This window comes from Panthera pardus, unplaced genomic scaffold (genome assembly GCF_024362965.1).
Source record: "Panthera pardus isolate Hobbes unplaced genomic scaffold, ASM2436296v1 HiC_scaffold_16, whole genome shotgun sequence".
Classification (NCBI taxonomy): domain Eukaryota; kingdom Metazoa; phylum Chordata; class Mammalia; order Carnivora; family Felidae; genus Panthera; species Panthera pardus.
Window position 1 is genome coordinate 45,286,916 of NW_026526721.1, and position 22,126 is coordinate 45,309,041.

The window sequence follows — 22,126 nt, forward strand, 5'->3', positions numbered from 1 at the left end:
AGAATAGCAACATTTTCTCTAGGGTGCATTTCTCCGATACTGTGATACATTAGTGTGTTACCAATGGGAGGAGTATATATACATATAATAATATAATTGATTTCTCCTATAAATTCACATGCCTTATTAATATATATATTTCCAAATGATGTTATAAAGAGATTAAATGAAACTCAGTTGTCTCACATAAACATTCATTTTGTTTTATCACATTTAACTATTCAGCATGATGTTTTATGCATGATCTATAATGCTGAGCCCCTTAAATTGATGTATATTTACGAATAATGACTCAAGTTCATATCAGAAAACTGGTTTTATCACTCTTAAGTTTGTTTCCCTGACTTTCAGAAAACAAAAGAAAAAAGAAAATACCCTAGCAGAGATTGTTTTCAGAACAAAAATTTTAAAGCATTCTTTTTAAAGTGACTTATCCTTGAAAGTATGGTGTATACAAAAATCATTTGTCTCACATAGTAGTAGAGAATAACAGAGCAATCTTGAAGTTATATTTCAAATGTATTTATAATGTCTTTAATATTTAAAAAGCCATCATATGCTACAAAAATACTCATTGATAGTAAAAAAAACAATGCAAAAAATAATTACTACAGTAAATATTTTTCATCCCAGCAGAGGTCACATATTTGAATGTCATTGTATTCTCAAATATTCATCTATCTGCAGAGATATGGTCATTTTTTTACTTATAACATGACTGGACTTTTGCTATTTGGAATATATTATATTATTTGTTATCTTCATTTTCATAGGATAAAAACAGTCTCAAGCATTCTTTCTTCATTTAATTTTTTTGTTCTATGTTATTTGGTTAAGTTCTGCATCTTACCTTTCTTTTTTTAAATCTCATTTTCATTTATTTTTCTTGAGTTCATGCCCTCTTTTTCTGACTTCTCTCAATATTAGCAGTAATGATATATTTACCCTGTGACTGGACTTGATGCCCAGATTCAATGCCAGAAGCTGAATTCAGCAAAATCGTCAAGTTATTACAGAGCAATACTCTTCACACAATGCAGTCTCTCAACCAAGTATGCTTTTTAAAGCAAAATGAAATTCATAGGTGTTTGGGGACATGAACTATTTGTTTTTATTTTTTCTGTAGCCATTCTCAGGATGTTATTTTATAACTTGTATTCATTTCTCCTGTAAATGTGCTAAATTATTTTAGAATAAATTATCAGGACCACCTATGGTACTTTGAAATGCATATATACTTAGGACCTTCCATTATGTTTATTCAAAAACTCATTCTTATCAGACATATACCAACATGACTTATTCTCTAATGATGCTTGGGATAAGTTATGGATTTTTTTTTTTGCATCAACTATATCCTAGAGCTGAATATAATGGCAAATAAATGCAGCACATACTCAATCTAAATTGCTCTTGAAAATGGGATCAAATGACTGCCACAGCAAATTAGGAAAGAATTCTTAGCTTCAGATATCCTTTTTATCCTGCTGAATCATGAATTAATTACAATATATTATAAAGAAAAGATAATAGCTTATCAATAAAATATTTATGTAGAAGCATCTTGATACCTGTTTATAAGTGGTATATTTCATGATTTAAAATTTAAAAACTAATATTTTTTGGCTTTTGTACATTATATAGGTAAGACACCACACAGTCAGGGAAAGAATAGATGTTCAGTTAATGGTGGCTATCATTACCACTGCTGTAAGAATCTGAATGTCAATATATGCCAGATCATCTTGGTTCTGTCCCTTCCAGCTATGTGACCTTGTGACTTGGGAAAGTTACTAACTTCTCTGTGCCTCTGCTTACTTATCTATAAAATGGGAATATTAACAGCATCTACCTCATACAAGTGTAATTGAGTTGATTATTTTAAAGCTTATAAAATAATACATAACACACTAAGTGGTAGAGTGATCATTCAAACTCAAGTCTCTGACTCAAAAAGCCATGTTCTCATACACTTTTTTAAATAAAATTACTTTTACTTCTTTTTATAAGTTCACTGCCATATCCCCATGTGAACTTGTCTCCTGTCTGCACATAGAATTTCTATTAAGATAAAAATCACATGCATGAGAAAGAAAAAAAAAAAACACGGCCAAATACTCCCTTCTTACTCTTCTTTAATATTCTTACCCTTCTTTGTAATCATATCTCTTTTATCCCAGAAGCTCAAAGTGGTATATAAACTTTATGTCAATAGCAGATGCTCAACTCCCCATGGCAAAATAAATAAATAAATAAATAAATAAATATATATATATATATATATATATACACACACATCTCCCACAAATTCTCAAAAATGAAGTCATTTTTCAAACTACTGCTTTAGAATTTGATAATCGCAGCTTCTGTGAGCACAGAAAGAGGAAGTGGCTAAGTGCATTGCATTGTAGGGAAGTCATCCATGGCTCATTAATAGCATTCTGTGCTTGCTAGAAGCAGAAAAGATTTCCCTTTGGTCTCCCACATATTTGAAAATCACTTCAATTTACTTTTATATGAAACAGTGGTAGCAAAACTAAGTACAAAATTACAATCTAGTAACAGTGGTGGTAGCTGGCTGGCGGTGATATTGCACTGGATTCATAAATCTTCTATTGTTCAGGATCCTTATGGACATTCCTCCAGATACATATTGGCAAGAGGTGGTGTGGTTAAGTGCCTGTGTTTGTGTATGTGCGCATGTGTGCATGTGCACACGCAGATGGGATATACGTAGGTATGTGACTGTGTGTGTGTTTTCAATTTAAAAAAAAATGCATTCTGACTTAGTAAGGAGAGCATCAGCCCTGTTGCTCAGAATGTATGATCTTACTGATGTGCAAATTTTCCTAACTTTTCCAAGGAAATACACTAGCGTGAATTAAATGTAATCTTGACCATCATCCCTATACAATCTCTCTTGAACTATGTATATGGATTTCATAAACGCTTTTTGTGACACTTAACCTGGCAACTGCTTTCCCCCTAAATTTTTGGACTTACATTTTTATAACAATATTAATTAGCAATCCAAATAATAATAGTTATAAAATACTTTAAAACCTTGAGATACCACATGCCAACCACAAAAATGTTGATCAAATCACAAAATTCAGTTATTCAAAAAAAATAATACCACTGGTTTCAGTTTAATATGTTATTGTGTTCTTGCTACAGCCTCTTGCTGCCACCTCAACTCGTTTGATGTTACAGATACATTATTTGCAAAGCACAGTCACATGAGCAAGCAAGAGGGAGTGTCATCCATATAACAACAGAAAAAAACCAAAAGGTTGGGGGAGAATTACTTAAAACAGAAGCTGACAGGATCAGATTGAATAGGGAAACCATATTTCAAAACGTGGTCAGGAAAGGATGCGTAGGAACAAAAAGAGCGTGTGGAAGGTAGTGCTACCAACTGATAGGAAGATACAACATAGGAACAGGATGGGCTGGTAGTTGGGAGATGATGAATTTCATTTGGGTCATATTCCATTTGAGAGGTCTATGGAGCATGCAGTGAAAATGTCCAGACAGCAATAAGAAATATAAATCTGAAGCTCAGGAGAAAAATCTTGACCAAAGTTAAAGATCTGGCAGTCATTAGCATAAAAGTGGTTATAAAACCCAAACCATGATATTTTTTAGGAAGAAGTTTAGAGAAAGGCAAGGAGTTGAACAAGGTTGGAACTCCATGATGTGTCACTCAGAGGAAGTTGCTGGGTGGAGTCTCCAAAGGTAACTAAGAATAAGTGGTCAAAAAAGAACAAGGAGGAAGATGAGGGCATGGAGTCCTACACATCAGGCAAGAGCAAATAAGCAGTTGTCGCCAGTGCAGCAGAGAAAGTCAGGAAAACAAAAACTGGAAAGCATCTATGGGATTTACTACTTAAGTCCTCAGTCATCTCAACAAGCGCATGTTTAATGGGTTGATCCCAGACAGAAGTCAGAATGTATAGGGCAAAATGAGATTGAAAGATAAATAGGAGTTGGTAATGGAGACCATTTTTTAGGTAAACAGTAGCTGAGGTAGCAAGGCAAGAGGTAAATCAAATGCTAGTAGACAAAAAGAAAAGCAAAGGGTATTTTTTAGTAGAAAGAAATTTAGAGAATTTGTACACTGGGGGATAGGGAATTAAAGAACATACATTGGCAAGGCAAAATATCTCAGGAGATGAGAACGTACAAAATCAAGAACCTTGGTAGAGGATTGGCTTTGAATAGTAGAAGCCTCCACATCTTCCAAGACTCATGGGGTTGTGTGTTGTGGACCTAGAGAGATTTATGAGAAGCATTAAATTGAAGGAAATGATACCTGATATTGTTGCATTTCTATATGAAGTAGGAGAGTTTATTTGGGAGTTTGAGAACAAACCTTAATTTAAAGTCAATGTTTAAAATAATTGCTGAAGTTAAAAGGAAAAGTGGCTGATCAGACCAAAGTTGGGGGGTGGGGGGTAGTGTCGTGTGTAGCGCAAGTACAACAGAAACACCGGTATTAAAGGAGAATTGGAGTGGTGGAAGAAGAATCTTTCAGGTAAGCAACTGGTGAATCCAGGATAGAGAAAGAAGGAAATAAAGAGACTGATAGACTAGACACGAGTAGAAATGTCATCATTATGTAAAAGAGGAAGGATAGTTGTATGGTGAGGATGAGAGAGCTGAAGGAAAAGAAAAGTGTACCAGAAACTAGGGTACTAGCAGTGGTTTGTTATACCACAGATTATACCAGCTTGCAAAAGATGATTATTAAATGGTCAGGAATTTAGAAAACTGGTTGTTAAACTATTAGTAGCTTGAAATTGGGTATGAGGGAAGTATTTACACCACACAAATGGGCAAACACCACAAATTGGGGCTTGTTTGTTTTGTTTTTCTCCTGAGGTCTGGTTTACAAACACACTAGACTGATACTTACTTAAGATTTCTGAAGCAAGGCAGTTTTAGGGGTGACAATTTCCAGGTGTGGACCTAAGAATCTGTGGCTAAAGCAAAAATGAAGATGAATATCTTTAATTAACTAATGTAGATAACATTTATGTGTGCTTTCTATGACTTGGGTATTTCTCAATTCCATGAATTCATTAACTTCCCAGGTGCTTACGACAACATTATGAGGTAAGTGTTACTATTATCCCCATTTTACTAATGAGGAAACTGAGGCAAATCACAATAGGTAACTTGCCCATTATGAAACAGCTGATAAAGCATTCATTCATTTTTTTGCACAAATATGTGTTCACAGACTGTAGAACCCCAGGTACTATTCTGGAGCCTTGAATACAGAAGTGAACAAAACAGAGATAAAAAATCTAGTGGAAGGGAAATAAAGAATTCAGCAAAATATATGGTACATCAGATGGAGAGAAAAAGCAGGAGCAGTGAAGGTGGGAGTGAGATTAGGTTTCAGTATTACATTGAGTGAACACATCAGGTCTTACTGAAAAGTGTCATATGAGGAAAGGTGGAAGAAGGTGAGGGAGCAAGCCAAATGGATACCTGGGGAGAAGTGTTGCAAAGAGAATAGGTTCCAATGCCCCCAGGTTGGAGCATTTTATACCCAAGGAGCTACAAATTGTCTTTATGCTTTATGACTATATGCCTCTTTTGCCTAAGACAGTGCTAACTCATGTCTATGGTCCCTTCAAAATTGCTAATATTGACCCTTTTACGCTGCAGTTGGGTTAATAAAATATGTAGTCACCCTGTCGTGATGGCTAGAATAGGTGGTAGAAGATAATCAGAGAGTTGATGGAGGCAGAAACAGACTCAAATGTTGAAGGGAAATGATTCTCAACCTTGGCTGTATGTTATATTCATTTGACTTAGAGAACTTTTAACAATCCCAAGTTGCAGCCTGCATCACAGGTGAATTAAATCAGAATCTCTTGGTGCAACACATGCATCAATATTTGTTCAAAGTTCTCCCAGTTGAGTTTAATATGCAACCAAGTTGTAAAAACAATGAATTGGGACATTGTTGGCCATTGTAATGACTTTGTGTTTTCTCTGAGTAAGACATGAAGCTGTTGTAGGCTTTAGGGTACAGATACAATATAATCTGTGTCTTAAAAATATCACTCCTGTTGCTATATTCAGAGACTGTAGTGAAGTACAAATGGATGGAAGGAAATTAGGAGGATTTGCAATAAATATCCAGGTAAAGGGATGAAAGTGACTTTAGATGAGGATTGTTGTATTTGAGTTGATGGAAAATACTAGATTTTGTGCTGTATTTTGAAAGTAGAGCCAATAGGATTTGCTGTTAGATTGGATAAAGTGTAGAAGCAAAAGGGAAGATTGAAGGACAAACTAACATCCATAAAATAACGTCAATAATAGGCAATAACTACTTCTTACAGTTATCGTATTATATCGTATTAAATAGTTAATAGACCTAAAACCCCTAGAATATGTGTCTAGGTACTTATTAAAGTTTCCATAATGTATCTATTATTATAATATATTTCAGGGGTTCCTGGGTGGCTCAGTCAGTTAAGCATCCATGATTTCGGCATAAATCATGATCTCATGGTTTGTGGGATTGAGCCCCATGTGGGGCTCTGTGGGGATTTGGTGTCCTCCACTCCCTTCTCTGCCCCTCACCCATGCTCATGCTCTCACTCTCCCTCTCAAAAATAAATAAACAATGTGGGCACCTGGGTGTGCAGTCGGTTAAGCTCAGGTCACAATCTCGCAAGTTTGTGAGTTCAAACCCTGCATCAGGCTCTGCACTGATAGTGCAGTCTGCCTTGGATTCTGTCTCTCCTTTTCTCTGCCCCTCCCCTACTTGTGTGTGCTCTTGCACTCTCTCTCTCTCTCTCTCTCTCTCAAAATAAACTTTAAAGAAAACAAATAAAAATTAATTTAAACATTTTAAATATATAATATATATACACATATACATATATGTATACATACATATGTACACACATACACACATATACATACACACATACACACATATACATACACACATTTCAGAAGATGTCACTAACAGTTTTAAAATTGTTTTTCTGTTACTTCCTGGTCTGTTTTTTCTAGTGGCTAAAAATAGTTTTATTTTCACCATTTAAAAAAACCTAGATATATGTCAAGAATATGAGTATTTAAATAATACATATAAGTGCATATCAGCATTTCAAAAGCAATGTGAGTCATTTGAAGAGTTCCCTTGAACAAATGCAAAGCAAATATTAATTTAAAAAATTAAAGGGATCTTTTAAATATTTATGTAGTCAAATTATAAATCTAGTAAAGATGGCATTTTACCTTATGCTAGTTATATATTAATAATGAGAGCTGTATTTTATTAGCACACTTTTCTTGTAAATTGTGTTGTGTGGAATTATATTTGTGCTGGGGTATGAGAGCAAAATTAATCTACATCACATTCATTTGATATTCAACAGTGAAAAAAATTAAGTCACACTCACCTACCAGTAGTTTTTTTGAAACCATAATAGAGTTGAATTAATCCTCTTAATTCCTTTTTTTCCAAAAAATATATGTAAACCTTCATGTAGATGAATGTTATTATTTTTCATGCCTGTGCCAGCTTAATACCAAATGCTATTCTAAAAATAATATGACAGTAAGCATCCAAATATATGAAAGCAGGGTGTACTTGGAACCAAGCATATGGGTGGCTGAGCTTTTTATTTTAAATTTAGAAATTCAATCATCAACTTCCAAAAGCCTAAATTTATCTCTTTTAGCATTATAGTACTGTAAATGTGTTGTGTCATTTGTAGTACCTGGTACCATGAAGTTGTAGTTTACAATTTTCCTCACTAATTCTTTTGCATACAGGTCTTTGTGCTGATTTTTTAAATTGGTGTAGTGTTCATAATTATAGTAATATAAAGAGCTATTCCATGCATTTTCCTGAGCTCTTCTATAGTCATTCCTACATCCTTATTTGGACCATACAGGAGATTTTAGATTTATGGAACTAAATATTAGACCTGAGTCTTGGTAGTTCCCAGCCATGCTTGCAAATCAGAATCACCATCCTAGAGAGATTTTATAAAATATATATACAGACTCAAGCAGATGTATCTTGCAAAATATTCCCTGGGTAATTTTGATGCACTCTAATGATGCTTCATCAAGGCTTTGGCACTCTGACACCTTTCCCCAGATGTCAGACAAAAGAAGTTTAAATTGTCTTGGCTTTACTTAAGTGAAGCTAGTGTAGATGGCCGTCGCATAAACCTAAGCAAAAATCTTTTTAAAAATTAAAAAAAATTAAATTCAGTAGTAAGCTTTGTAAACTAAAGCTATATTATATTCAGATTCACTTTAAGCCTTTAACATGTAATTCTGAAACCCAACTACCATGTTTCACAAATCCATATCTACTCTCTTCCTAGATTTTTTTCGGTATTTTAGAAATGACATTTTTAGTTTCCTTGTGATTGAAATTTCTGATTCTGTTATTGGTAGCCTTTCCAGCTCTGCCTAGCTTAAGTGCAAATCCATAATGACTACAAAAGAAAAAGCCTTGGAGGATTTAGTAAATATTCCACAGGAAATTATAATAAGATTTTCAACTGGGGAGGCCACAAGAACCAAGACTTCGGTAAAAAGGAGTTACTAACTCTTATTTGTTCAGTGATTATTTTAAAACAAAAAATGACTTGGTCTTTTCAAATCTATAAATAACCTTAGCCATTTCTTTTTCAAATTCAGGAGTATTTTTTAAAGTCACAGCATGGTCAACTTTCTGATTTAGGAACATATAAAAACTGAAATTTAACTTTAAACTTAAGTTATAGAAGTAACCCTCCAAGGTCTGTTTTCTGCAAAGTCACTTATAAATCAATTTTTGAAAACTCAAATGCACTTTCCCATAAATATTTCTTTCAAAGATATTGCTTAAGTCCCTAGGCAGATCCATAAAAGCCTCTTTAACACAGACCACAGCTAAAGGATGTAACTTCCAATACCGAAATGGGCCAGGAGTTTCCTTCAAAACCAAAAAAGAGTGTTTTTCTCCCTTCTACATGATTTGCCTTGGGCAAAAATTTTTTTGAGTCTATTTTTCTGTGGCATCCATCCCTTTATTCATGTCCTCTTCCTAGCTCCTCAAATATCCAACTTTTACTGTTTTAAATCCCATGTCGTGGCACACACTCCCCATCTCCTCTTATCCACAGGTTAGGTCTTTTTCCACCTCGTTGAATCACCTATAACTTGGACCCCACACACATACCCTATTCTAAGCTCTCATTCTCTCATCACCATAGATTTTAACAAGATATATGGTTAAACTAACTCATACTATTGCTTGTGATTCACAAATACTATTTTAATTCCTCCAGAGTTTGCTTCTTTTACATGGACTTGTAAACACAAATAGATTTTTTTTCTTCTGGAAATAACACTTAACAGGAGATCTACTCTCTTAACAAATTTTTAAGTGTACAAAACAGTATTGTTGACTATAGGTGCATTGCACAGCAGATCTCTCGAGCTTACTCATCTTGCTTAACTGAAACTTTATGTCTGTTGATTAGCATCCTCCCATATCCCCCAAGCTCTGGCAACACAGAAGTTGGGGGACAAGAGGTTTACAGAGTCCGCTATTTATATACCTCAGTCTTTTGTAAACCACTTAGTGAGGTACATGTTTTTCACAGCCCTTTTATAGCTCAAGTTAGCATTTTGGAAGTAATCATTTTACAAGACTTCAACTAACCCTTCTGGTTGTGTCATTCTGTTTTGAAAGGCTGGTGCCTTTCCTTATCACTTGTGGTTAGTGAATCAAAAATGTCTTTTGACATGCATATGAATCAAACTTCATTATTTCATTTTAGAGCATCAATTGTCATTATCCAATAGTGTCATTACACCAGATTTGTGAGGAATCTTTGAAGTTGATTTATTTATTGTAGGTAACCAAGACACTGCACAATGAATTGGATTCTCTGTAAATGTTTGCTAAATGATGACGTGCGATTTTTATTAATTCTACTCTATAACAGCAGCTTATCACCTACCGTATGTAACACTGCTTCTCATTCATGTTTAACATTTTCAGGACACTGAATCACTATAGTCATTAACTATATATAAAGGAGTATTGCACATTTTCAACAACAAAGTTTTAGGACAATGATTTATGTTGTGGTTCACAGACTTTTGATAGTTGGTAAGGCAATTCTTTTGATGGGTTCAACATCACTCTTCTCCAGTGAGGAACTACAAAGAAATATAGTAGAAATATATCTAACTTATTTAGCCCCCTTTTCATCACTCTTTAGTGAAAATGTAAGAATCTGATGGTCACAGTCAGAGTCAAACCCGTCTTAACCTCAGAAGTAAAGATGGGGTTGCAAGTGTAGTGAATACTTCTTCTTCACTCACGATTCTTTCAAAGAATCTCTTATAGTAAGTCCATGAAAAATATTTCATTAAAGTATCCTCCCACTGACTAATAGCCTGAAGTACTTCACTCCATTAAGAGAAAAATAAATAAATTCAGTTCAGTTCAATCCAGTGAATATCTGTTGAATATCTGCCACATGCCAGATATGGTTCTAGGTCCTGAGATTTCAAAGATGACTGAGACAGTTGCCCTAGATGAGATTATGTTCAAGCCAGTGAGAGAGACAGACATATATGCATATGGTTTTAACCAGTGTTTGTGTAGACAGGATGCTTTGAGAGCAATAAAGAAAGAAACTTGGTCCCAGTTTATTCTTCCACTTTCCTGACTGGTCCAATGTATTGTAGGTCCTGCTGGCTATGCCTTGAAAGTAGATCTCAACTGTGATTCAAGTCACCGGTTTCTCTCTCCTGTGTTACTCTAAAAGCCTCCAGCTTGATCTCTCTGCTAACGTTTTCATTTGCAAGTCAGAGTTTATCACTCCCCAATTAAAATTCTTCTCTAACTTCTCGAACCAACTTTGGCTCAGGTCATGTTTCATGAGTTCGAGCCCCACGATGAGTTCGAGCCCCACATCAGGCTCTACACCGATAGTGCAGATTGTCTTTTGCTCCCTCTCTCTGCCCCTCCCCCACTTGTTCACATTCTCAATCAATCAAAATTTTTCTCTAACTTGTCATTATTTTAGAATATATTTCAGACCATTCACCATAGCTTACATGACCCTACCTGATATTGCCTGTGCCTACCTCTCTAGTCTCCCTGTCACTCAACAAGTTCTGGCCTCATTGGCTTTTATTCATCAAGCATGCCAAACTCATTCTCAACTTAAGCCATTTGTTCCTGCTGGGAACTACTCACACCCTCCATCACATCATCTTCTTTTCACATTACTCCATTTTATTTATTTTACAGTTCTTCATTATTTAAAAGTATCTCATGTATTTCTTACCTATTTATTTTCTGTCTTTCTGCCTCTAATTAAATGTTGGTGCTACTGGAACAGGCACCTTTCTCTTTTGATTCCCACTCTGACTCTAGCAGTTAGAGCAATAACCGACCTGTAGTAGATTCTCAGTGAGAATTATTTGAAAGAATGAACTTGGGGATTCATCCAAGACCTCCTAGAAGACATGATACCTCTCCTGAAAAATTCACGTGACCAAAGACTACATGGACATTCCTGGAAGAGGGAACTGTATAAGCACAGCACACCAGACGTGAAATAACAAGTTGTATGGGTGAATTAAACACACACAGAGAAATTGAATGAGAATAAGTTAGATGACAGTAGAGATGGAAGCAAGGGTCATGTCTGTATTAAATACTGCACTTTATTCTTCACTGAAGGTCATCGGAAGGTTTTAAAGGAAAGGAGCAATGTGCTGATATTTGTGTTTTCATAGAATTTGAATTTTTTTTCCAAAAAATAGACAACGATGTGATGATTTCAAGACAGCATAGCACTCGATTCCTACATTTGTCCTCAGCACAGGCTAGGTACTTGAGCTCAGCCTAAGATGAATGGACTCCTGAGAGGCTTAAAGTGTTTATGCAGCAGAACACTTCAAGCAGGGCCTTGAGAAGCATCATCCGGAGTTTGCATTACTTGCATTGTGAAGACGGTGTGACTTGCCAATGACTGCTCAAGTCTGGTGGATGTTTTGCTTCGGGGTCTGAGAGACAGTCCGGTGGAGCTCTGCAGTGTTCAGAAGTAGCAGGCATTATTATGTATAGCTTTCAGAAATCACCTCCCCGTCAGGCTCACCCTCTCTGGCACATAGAGGTTAAGCTCCATGTTTCTCTGCAATCAGGCTGAGACAGCAGAGAAAAAGAAGAATGAAGACAAACTGAATCCTAGCTACTAAGCTCTGAGATGCAGTGTGTAAATATGCCACATTCACTCTCTTTCATTTGAATCTGCCTTCCTGGGGAAAAACCATGTGTCATAAAAAAAAATTCATAGTTTCTTTTTGATTAATCTCTAGTAGGAAGCCCAAAGATATTAAATCTCAGTACTCTCACATTTTTCTCCTCCCCTCATAAACAATTCAATTCAGTTTGAATTAATATTTATCGAGTGCTGACACAAGGCATGGCAGTATAGCGGATGCTGTGATGGAGCTGCTACATAAAAGGGAGAAAACCTGTGTCCTAGCTTAAGGAAAGAAAGCAGCTTTTTTTAAAAATATAAGACAATAGGAATAATATAGCAACCAGTGCACTACAAGATGGTACCAAAAGTTATTTAACTTGGTCACCATTTATTAACCATTTACCATGTTCAAGAAAACCAGTATGTCCTAAACCACACCTGAGGAGCCTATGTTGACAAGGACTAGAAAAGGGAATATAGATTTTGCATAAAGGAGAGAGTTGTATCATTTGTAGAGAAATAGATTTATGCCATACCTCATGTGTGAATAAATGGGACTATTCCACTCAGCAACATAGATAAGTAGGTCCTCATTTGTTGGTTTACCTAGAATGTTCTTGTTTGTTTGTTTTTGGCTTAGAGTTCTCAGAGCTCTTTTATACCTTGCTTTATTAAGCAAATTATGCTGCCCAAACTAGCCCAGACTGGGTCATTATGGTAAAGTTTGGGTCAACTCCTTTTTAGACAACTCCAATTAAAAAGAATACAGGCTCTGGAATTAGTCTGCCTAGATTCAAGCCCTGACTCTACTATTTATTAGGTTATTAAATATCTTTGTCCTTCAGTTTGACCATCTGTAATTGGAGATAGTAAATACACTTATATCACAGAATTGTTAACAAACATTGAGTAAGATCAGAATAAGAAGTTTATAACTGCGACTGGTTTGTAGTGTTTAAGGAATGTTACCATTTTCCCCCTAGAATAATGCATCAATAATAGTAGTATGAGTTCCTAAAAGAATATAAAACTATGTTTGGAACTTCTCTTTCATCAAGCCCACATTCTATAAATAGGAGAGAGAGAGAGAAAGAGAGATTGTCACAGGTTGGGCACGCTGGGAAGCAGATTCTAAAAGGAGATACACATGAAGACACTTCACTGGGGGAAACATCAAGATCATCTCCCTTATTGCTCTAAGTTCTAGAGTTTTGGTAGCTGATACTCCTTACCTGAGCCCCTCTCTGGGAAATGGCCTAGGTAGAGAAAGCTATCATATCAAAGATCATGACACTTTACAGGAGCAGCTTTCAGCCAATGGTTGAGTGATGTGAGGGTAATAAGGACCCAGACACTTTTCCTCAATTTGAACCAACTCCAAAGAGTTCTCCCAGATCCAGGATATTCCATAGGATATATCAAGGCGTTCATCGTGAATGCACTGCACTTTAAGTTCTTCTACTGCCCGGTCCTGCTCTCTTCTACCCCCCACAGGGGTTGATCCTGAGAGTGTGTAATCAGGGGCTGACATTTAATAAAATAAATAAATATTACTGCTTCATCAAATATATCTCACTCATATACAAAACTGTCTCCTTTTTGTGTGTTTGTTTAGTTCATGTGGCAGAGAAGAACGTGAGGATGGAGGATACTAGTACAGTTTGGTTTGGTGCCACAACCTTGACCCTTGATTTGTGTTACGGGTTCTGCAGTTTTACCCAGAAGAGTTTTGTTCCATTAGTACAAATATCACCATAGTGAAAAAAAACAGATATATGTCTTAGTGCTGTTGTAAAAATAGCTTCGACCTCATGGACCCCTGAAAATGTCTTGGCCATGGGAATTAGAAGTACATATTCTACGTTGTATGGTCCCATGACAGAACATGGAGTAAGTGGTTTATCTTCTTTACAAACACCAAAATCTCATTTTTAAGGAGGCCATGTATTGCTGTTGGAATTGTGATTGCTGTAATACTGAATGAAAGCAGTTAATGTAATTCTCTCCAAAGGTTGGTGGTAAAGAGTAGTTAAAATAATTTTTAAATAACTTGCATGAAATAGAAGAGAAGGGAACACTCCCAAACTTATTTGCAAGACCAGTACTACTGGAGCACCGGGTTGCTCAGTCTTTGAGCATCTGACTCTTGATTTCGGTTCAGGTCATGATCTCACAGTTGGCGGCATCAAGCCCTGCATCAGGCTCTGCACTGACGGTGCCAAGCTTGCCTGGATTCTCTCTCTCCCTCTCTTTATGCCCCTCCCCGCTCACACAAACTCTCTCTCTCTCTCTCAAAAAAAATTTAAAAACAGTAAAAAAAAAAACCTCTAACAAGACCAGTATTACCCTAATAACAAAGCCAGACAAAGACACCACAAAAAAACTACATGCAATATCACTTCACACCTGACTGAATGGCTAAAATCAATAATACAAGAAAAAACAGGTGTTGACAAGGATGTGGAGAAAAGGGAACCCTCTCACACTGTTGGTAGGAATGCAAACTGGTGCAGCCATTCTGGAAAACAGTATGGAGTTTCCTCAAAAAGTTAAAAATAGAACTATCTTACAATCCAGCAATCATACTTCTAGGTATTTACCCATAGAATACAAAAATACGAAATCAAAGGGATACATTCACCCCGATGTTTATAGCAGCATTGTCATCAACAGCCAAACTATGGGAAGAACCCACATGTCCATTGACTGGGTGAATGGATAAAGAAGATGTGGTATATAGATATAATGGAATATTACCCAACCATAAAAAAGAATGAAATCGTATCATTTGCGGCAACATGGATGGACTTGGAGGTGAAATAAGTGAAATAAGTCAGTCAGAGAAAGACCAATACCATGCGATTTCACTTGTATGTGGAATTTAAGACACAAAACAAATAAGCAAAGGGGGGCGGGGAAGAGGGAGGCAAACCAAGAAACAGACTCTTAACTATAGAGAACAAACTGATGGTTACCAGAGGGAAGGTGCGTAGGGGGATGGGTAAAATAAGTAATGGAGATTAAGAAGGGCACTTGTTGTGATGAGCATCAGGTGTTATATGGAAGTATTAAATTACTATATTGAATACTTGAAACTAATATTACACTCATGTTAACTAACTGGAATTTGAATAAAAGCTTTAAGAAAACCATCAGGAGCGAACCACAGGAGCAAGGCAGCTCAAAGGATACATGCATTCGTTCATTCATTTATTCATTTATTCTGTAGATACTTGTTGAACACCTGCTATGCACCAGGCATTCCTCAAGGCATTAGAGATGAGTAGTAGACAAAATTAACAGAAATCCCAGCCCTTGCAGATCTTACATTCTAATAAGAAATAAAAATAAATAACAAAAATAAATAAAATACAGGGAATGGCATTTTTTCAGTACTTGCTACAAAACTTTTCTTGCTTTAGTGAATAGTGGCAAGGGTGTGCTGAGATCTACCCTGTCATATAGGCTTATAGAGATTAGCATAATAACATTTTTTCTGAAAAGCAATTGGTCAGCCTACATCAAGGGTTTTCATAATGTTTATGTCTTTAATGTATAAAGTCTTCTAGAATTTATCCTCATGCAAAGATGGGTATATGTTATTCACTGAAGTTTTAATTAATAATAAAAAACTGAAAATAAGCAAAACTTTTAGGAATATGGTACATTTATACAACATAAACTATATCATCTTTGTAGACAATATTTTATAGGGTAATATCATTGCTATTTTCATAATATACTATTAACAATATGAGATTAATTTTAATAACATAAAAAATTAGACTACCAAATGGTGGCTCTTAAATATGAATGAATTTTATCTCTTTTTATAGTTTCCTAATGTATTCCAAAATTTTTTTATGTTATATGGTTTTTTAAATATAATTTATTGTAAAGTTAAACTTACAGTGTATACAGTGTGCTCTTGGCTTTGGGAGTAGATTCCCATGATTCATCACTTACATACAACACCCAGTGCTCATCCCAACAAGTGCTCTTCTCAATGCCCATCACTCATTTTCTCCTCTCCCCTGCCTCTCCCATAAGCCCACAGTTTGTTCTCCATATTTAAGAGTCTCTTATGGTTTGCCTCCCTCTCTGTTGTATTCCAAATGTTTCACAATGGGTTCATATTATTTCCATAATCAGAAAAATATGTTTCATTATTTGTTATTTTATTTGCTTTAATTTTGTTTTGCTTTGGTTTTGGTTGGCTTTAGAGCTCAGTTTGGAGCAATAGCCAATTTTGTGAGACTCCATTGGTAAGCTCAAGTTAATAATTAGAATAAAATATGCAGATAATGGATGCTTCTTCCCCTATGAAGCTGAATCTTAGGTTATAATTTGACAAATATTTGTTAACCATTCAGAAGTCATCTACCTGCATTTGAAGCCCAACTCTCTCATTTACTTATCTTGGATGAATTGTATAACTTTCCTAGGACTCAGTCTCCCCTCTGTTAAACTGGAAAAGAGGGGGCATTGACTAGATTAATGGGTCTTTGGCTTTTTTAAGTCAGAGATCTATTTGAGAATTTGGTGAAAACTATGGATCTATGGCATATAAATGTGCATCAGCATCAAAAAGAATAAAATAATTACATTTAGTAAAAAAAGTGCAAGATTTATATACTGAAAAGTACAAAATATAGTTTGACCAGTCTCTGGGCCAGTATCAGGATTAAGAAATTGGCAGCTCCCACTTCCTATGTCTTAGAACATTTATTCTTAGAACCCATTCACCATGCTGTGAGGAAGCACAGTCTATCCCACGGAGAGGTCCATGTAAAGAAGAGCCAAGGGCTCCCAGCTACAGTCTCATTTGAACTCCTGGTCAATGGCCAGCCCAAACTTGATAGACTTATGAATGAGTCATCTTGGAAACTGTTTCCAGGCCCAGATGAGCTGCCCTACTTAATGACTCCTGAACAGACATGAACCGTCAGAGCCAACCCCTAGCCAAGCTGCACATTAGTGGATTTTTAAAAATTATTTATTTATTTATTTATCTATTTATTTATTTATTTATTTATTTTGAGAGAGATCAAGCAGAGGAGGGAAAGAGAGAGGGAGAGAAAGAGAGACTCGGAAGCAAGCTCTGCAGTGTCAGTGCTCAGAGCACAATGTGGAGCTTGAACCTATGAACCATGAGATCATGACCTGAGCCACCATCAAGAGTCAGACCCTTAACTGACTGAGCCACCCAGGTGCCCCCACGCTACACATTTGTGACCCAAACAGATGACTGTCATTATTTTAAGTTACTAAGTTTTGGGGATAGTTTGTTATGCATCAAGAGCTAACTGGAATGCCTAATAAATGTTGGCTTAATTATATTGTGCTAAATAAGACTTAACCTCAAAATCTTTCAAGTAAAAGATGTCTATTGCTTTAGGCCCTTTTGGGTTTTGACAAATTTTGGACTTCCCTGAACTTGGATATGGATGATTATGTGAAAATGGTTCTTCTTTTGGCAAACAAAAGCTTCCTCTGCTGGCAAAAAATTAAATTCTTTGTGACAACTCGATAGCCTATATTGGGTCTAAATAAGAGGAATCATAAAAACAGTTTAACAAACATTTTCTACACATTTTCTTTCATTAACAATATTAATTGTATAAATATTTCAAGCAAATATATTGTGGAAAGTAACTTTTGCTATATTTAATCAATTTTGTGAATTTTTGCTGACAAAGTGAAAATGCTATTTCAAAACACAGATGGCCCTCTCACAGCATTTTATCTTCTCACAAGGAAGAAGCACAATTCTTGCCAAATGGAAGCATTGTTTCCTTGGCCTGCCTTTTCCCTTTGTGCTTTCTAGAATTCTAATTTGACTCCACAATACAATAGAAACACATAGTCTAGAAGTTAAAAAGTCACCGCATTACTCAGACTTGTGAAATATCTGGGATAAAATTCATCTTTTTCTTCCTTAAAAAAAAGCCTCTAAATTTCATCAGCAGCACTACACTCAAAATACCTACTCAGATGAGTGGAAACTCAGCCTCCTGGTGGTCATAAGCAAAAAGTATTACTTTTAAATGTTAATTAAAAATGAAAGCTACAGGGCGCCTGGGTCACTCGGTTGAGCATCTGATGTCAGCTCAGGTCATGAGCTCACAGTTCGTAAGTTCAGGCCCCGTGTCAGGCTCTGTGCTGATCTCTTGGAGCCTGGAGCCTGCTTCGGATTCTGTGTGTGTGTGTGTGTGTCTCTCTCTCTCTGCCCCTTCCCCGCATGCTCTCTGTATCTCTCTCTCTCTCTCTCTCTCTCTCTCTCTCTCTCTCTCTCTCTGTCTCTCTTTCTCTCAAAAATAAATAAACATTAAAATTTTTTTAAGAAAAGAAAACTACATGCCAATATCCCTGATGAACATAAATGCAAAAATCTTCAACAAAATATTAGCCAGCTAAATTCAACAGTGCATTAAAAGGATCATACAATGTGATCAAGTGGGAGTTATTATAGGGATGCGAGGATCGTTCAACATTCACAAATCAATCAATGTGATATACCACATCAACAAAATGAAGGATAAAAATCCTATGATCATCTCAATATATGCAGAAAAAGTATTTGACAAAATTCAGTATCAATGTCATGAAGGCCATATATGAGAAACCCATAGTGAACATCATACATAATGGTAAAAAGTGAAACCTTTTCCTCTAAGATTAGGAACATGACAAAGATGTCCATTCTTGCCACTCTTATTCAACACAGCATTGGAAGTCCTAGCTGAAGCAATTAGTCAAGAAAAAGAAATAAAAGGCATCTAAATCATTAAAGAAAAAGTCAAACTGTCTCCATTTGCAGGTAACATGATATTATATACAGAAAACCCTAAAGACACCACCAAAAACCTGTTAGTGATAAATACAGTAAAGTTGCAGGATACAAAATCAATATACAAAAATTAGTTGCATTTCTATACACTAACAAAACACTGTCAGAGAAATGAAGAAAAACATCCCATTTACAATTTTATCGAAAAGGAATAAAACAATTAGGAATAAGTTTACCCACAGAAGTGAAAGATCTGTACACTGATAACTATAAAATACTGAAAAAAGAAATTGAAGATAACACCAAAAAATGGAAAATTATTCTGTACAGAATACTCATGGAGTGGAAGAAGTAATATCTTTAAAATGTCCATACTACCCAAAACAATCTACAGACTCATACAATCCGATCAAAATTCCAACGGCATTTTTCACAAAATTACAACAAATAATCCTAAAATTTGTATGGAACCATAAAAGAGCCCCAAAAGGCAAAGCAATCTTGAGAAAAAGAACAAAGCTGGAGGCATCACATTTCCTAATTTCAAGCTATATTACAAAGGTCTAGTAATAAAAACAGTATGATGCTGGCATAAAAACAGACACATAGATCAATGGAACAGAATTGAGAGCCCAGAAATAAACCAATGCAAATATGGTCAATTAATTTATGAAAAAGAGCTAAGAAAAAACAATGGGAAATTACAAGTCTCTTCAACAAATGGTGCTAGGAAAACTGGACAGCCACGTTCAAAAGAATGAAACTGAACCCCTATATTATGCCATACACAAAGATTAACTCAAAATGGACTAAAAACTTGAACATAAGACCTGAAACCATAAAACTCCTAGAAGAAAACATAGAGGATAAGTCCCTTGACTTTGGTCTTGGCAGTGATTTTTTGGATTGACCCCAAAAGCAAAGACAACAAAAGTAAAATAGACAAATGGGACTACACCAAACTAAAAAGTTTCTGCACATCAAAAGAAACTATCAACAAAATGAAAAGGTAACCTCTGGAATGGGAGAAAGCATTTGTCAATCGTATATTCAACAAGGGGTTAATACCCAAGTATACAAGGAACTCATACAACTCAACAGTAAACAAACAAACAAATAACCCGATTTTTAAAATGGGCAAAGGACCCAAATAGACATTTTTCCAAAGAAGATATACAAATAGCCAACAGGTAGATGAAAAGATGGTTAACATCACTAATCATCAGGGAAATGCAAATCAAAACCACAATGAGATATTACTTCACATCTCTAAGGATGGCTATTATCAAGAAGATAAAAATAAAAATGCTGACAAGGATATGAAGATGGGGAACCATTGTACATTGTTGGTTGGAATGTAAATGGGTGCAGAAAATCTGGAAAACAGTATAGAGGGTCCTCAAGAAATTAGAAATAGAACTATCATATGATCCAGCATTCCACTTTTGGGAATATATCCAAAGGAAATTAAACCATTATCTCTAAGAGATATCTGCACTCCCATGTTCATTGCAACATTATTCACAACAGCCAAGATATGGAAATAATCTAAGACCTAAGTGTCTGTTGATGGATGAATGAATTAAGAAAACCTGGAAAAGATATAATGGAATATTAATCAGCCTTTAAATAAAAGGAAATCCTGCCATTTACCACAACATGGGTAAACCTGAAAGATACTGTGCTAAGTGAAATAAGTCAGACAGAGAAAGACAAATATTGCTGGCATCACTTATATGTGGAAAATAATAATAATAATAATAATAATAATAATAATAGTAATAAATAAAACTTATAGAAACAGTGGAAAAGTGGTTGCCAAGGGTGGGGGAAGTAGGGGAAATAGGGTGGTTTGTAAAAGGATGCACACATTCTGTTAGAGTAAGTCCTGAGGATCTAACATATAACAAACATAGTGACTATCATTGATAACACTGCATAGTATAATTGATGTTTGCTAAAAAGAATAGAACTTAAGTGCCTTCATCTTAAAAAAAAGGAGGGATATATATGTAACCATATATATATATATATATATATATATATATATATATATATATAATCTTGTATGATAGCCAAAAAGTGGAAATAACTCTACTGTTTATCAACCAATCAACCGATAGAGGTACTAAAAAATGAATAGACTATTATACATCAGTAAAAATAATAAAATATTGAGTGAACCTTGAAAGATTATATTAAGTGAAAGAATACAAGTCACAAAAGACCACATGCTTTATGGTTACATTTAAATGAAATACCCAGAATAGGCAAAACTATAGAGATAGAAAGTTGGTTAGTAGTTGTCTAGGGCTGGTGGGGGAAATTGGAGGAGATGGGGGATGGCTGCCAATGAGTATAAAATGTCTTTGGGGAATTATTATAAAGTTTTAAAGCTGATTATGGTGATAGTTACCCTAACTCTGTGAATACACTAAAAATGATAAATCTGCATAGTTTAAAAATATAAAATATATGGTATGTGAATCGTATTTCAATAAAGCTGTTAAAAAATAACTTGGAACAGGGGCGCCTGGTTGGCTCAGTTGGTTAAGCCTCCGACTTCAACTCAGGTCACGATCTCGTGGTCCGTGAGTTCGAGCCCCGCGTTGGGCTCTGGGCTGATGGCTCAGAGCCTGGAGCCTGCTTCTGATTCTGTGTCTCCCTCTCTCTCTGCCCCTCCCCCGTTCATGCTCTGTCTCTCTCTGTCTCAAAAATAAATAAACATTAAAAAAAATTAAAAAAAAATAACTTGGAACAAAAATATTAGCAAATCAAATCCAGCACTGTATAAAAGAATTACAGCCACAACCAAATGGGATTTACCCTGATGTGCAAGAATAGTTCAACTTTCAAAAATCAACTAATGTCATCTATCACATCAAATGACTAAAAAAGAAAAATCACATGATCACATAAATAGAAAAAGGTACTTGATAAAATCGAACACCAGTTTATGATTAAAAAAAAAAAACTTTCAGTAAACTGGAAATAGAAGGAAAGTTCTTAAATTTAATAAAAACTGTCTACAAAAAAAAACCTATAGTTATCATACTTAATGGTGAGA

General features: G+C 35.4%; 1 protein-coding gene across 7 annotated transcripts in view; it reads left to right on the forward strand.

Annotated features, from left to right (window-relative positions):
* The window catches only part of EPHA6 (EPH receptor A6), an 858,920-nt gene that overhangs the window by 726,575 nt on the left and 110,219 nt on the right, over positions 1-22,126 (forward strand). The gene's annotated exons all lie outside the window — the stretch shown is intronic.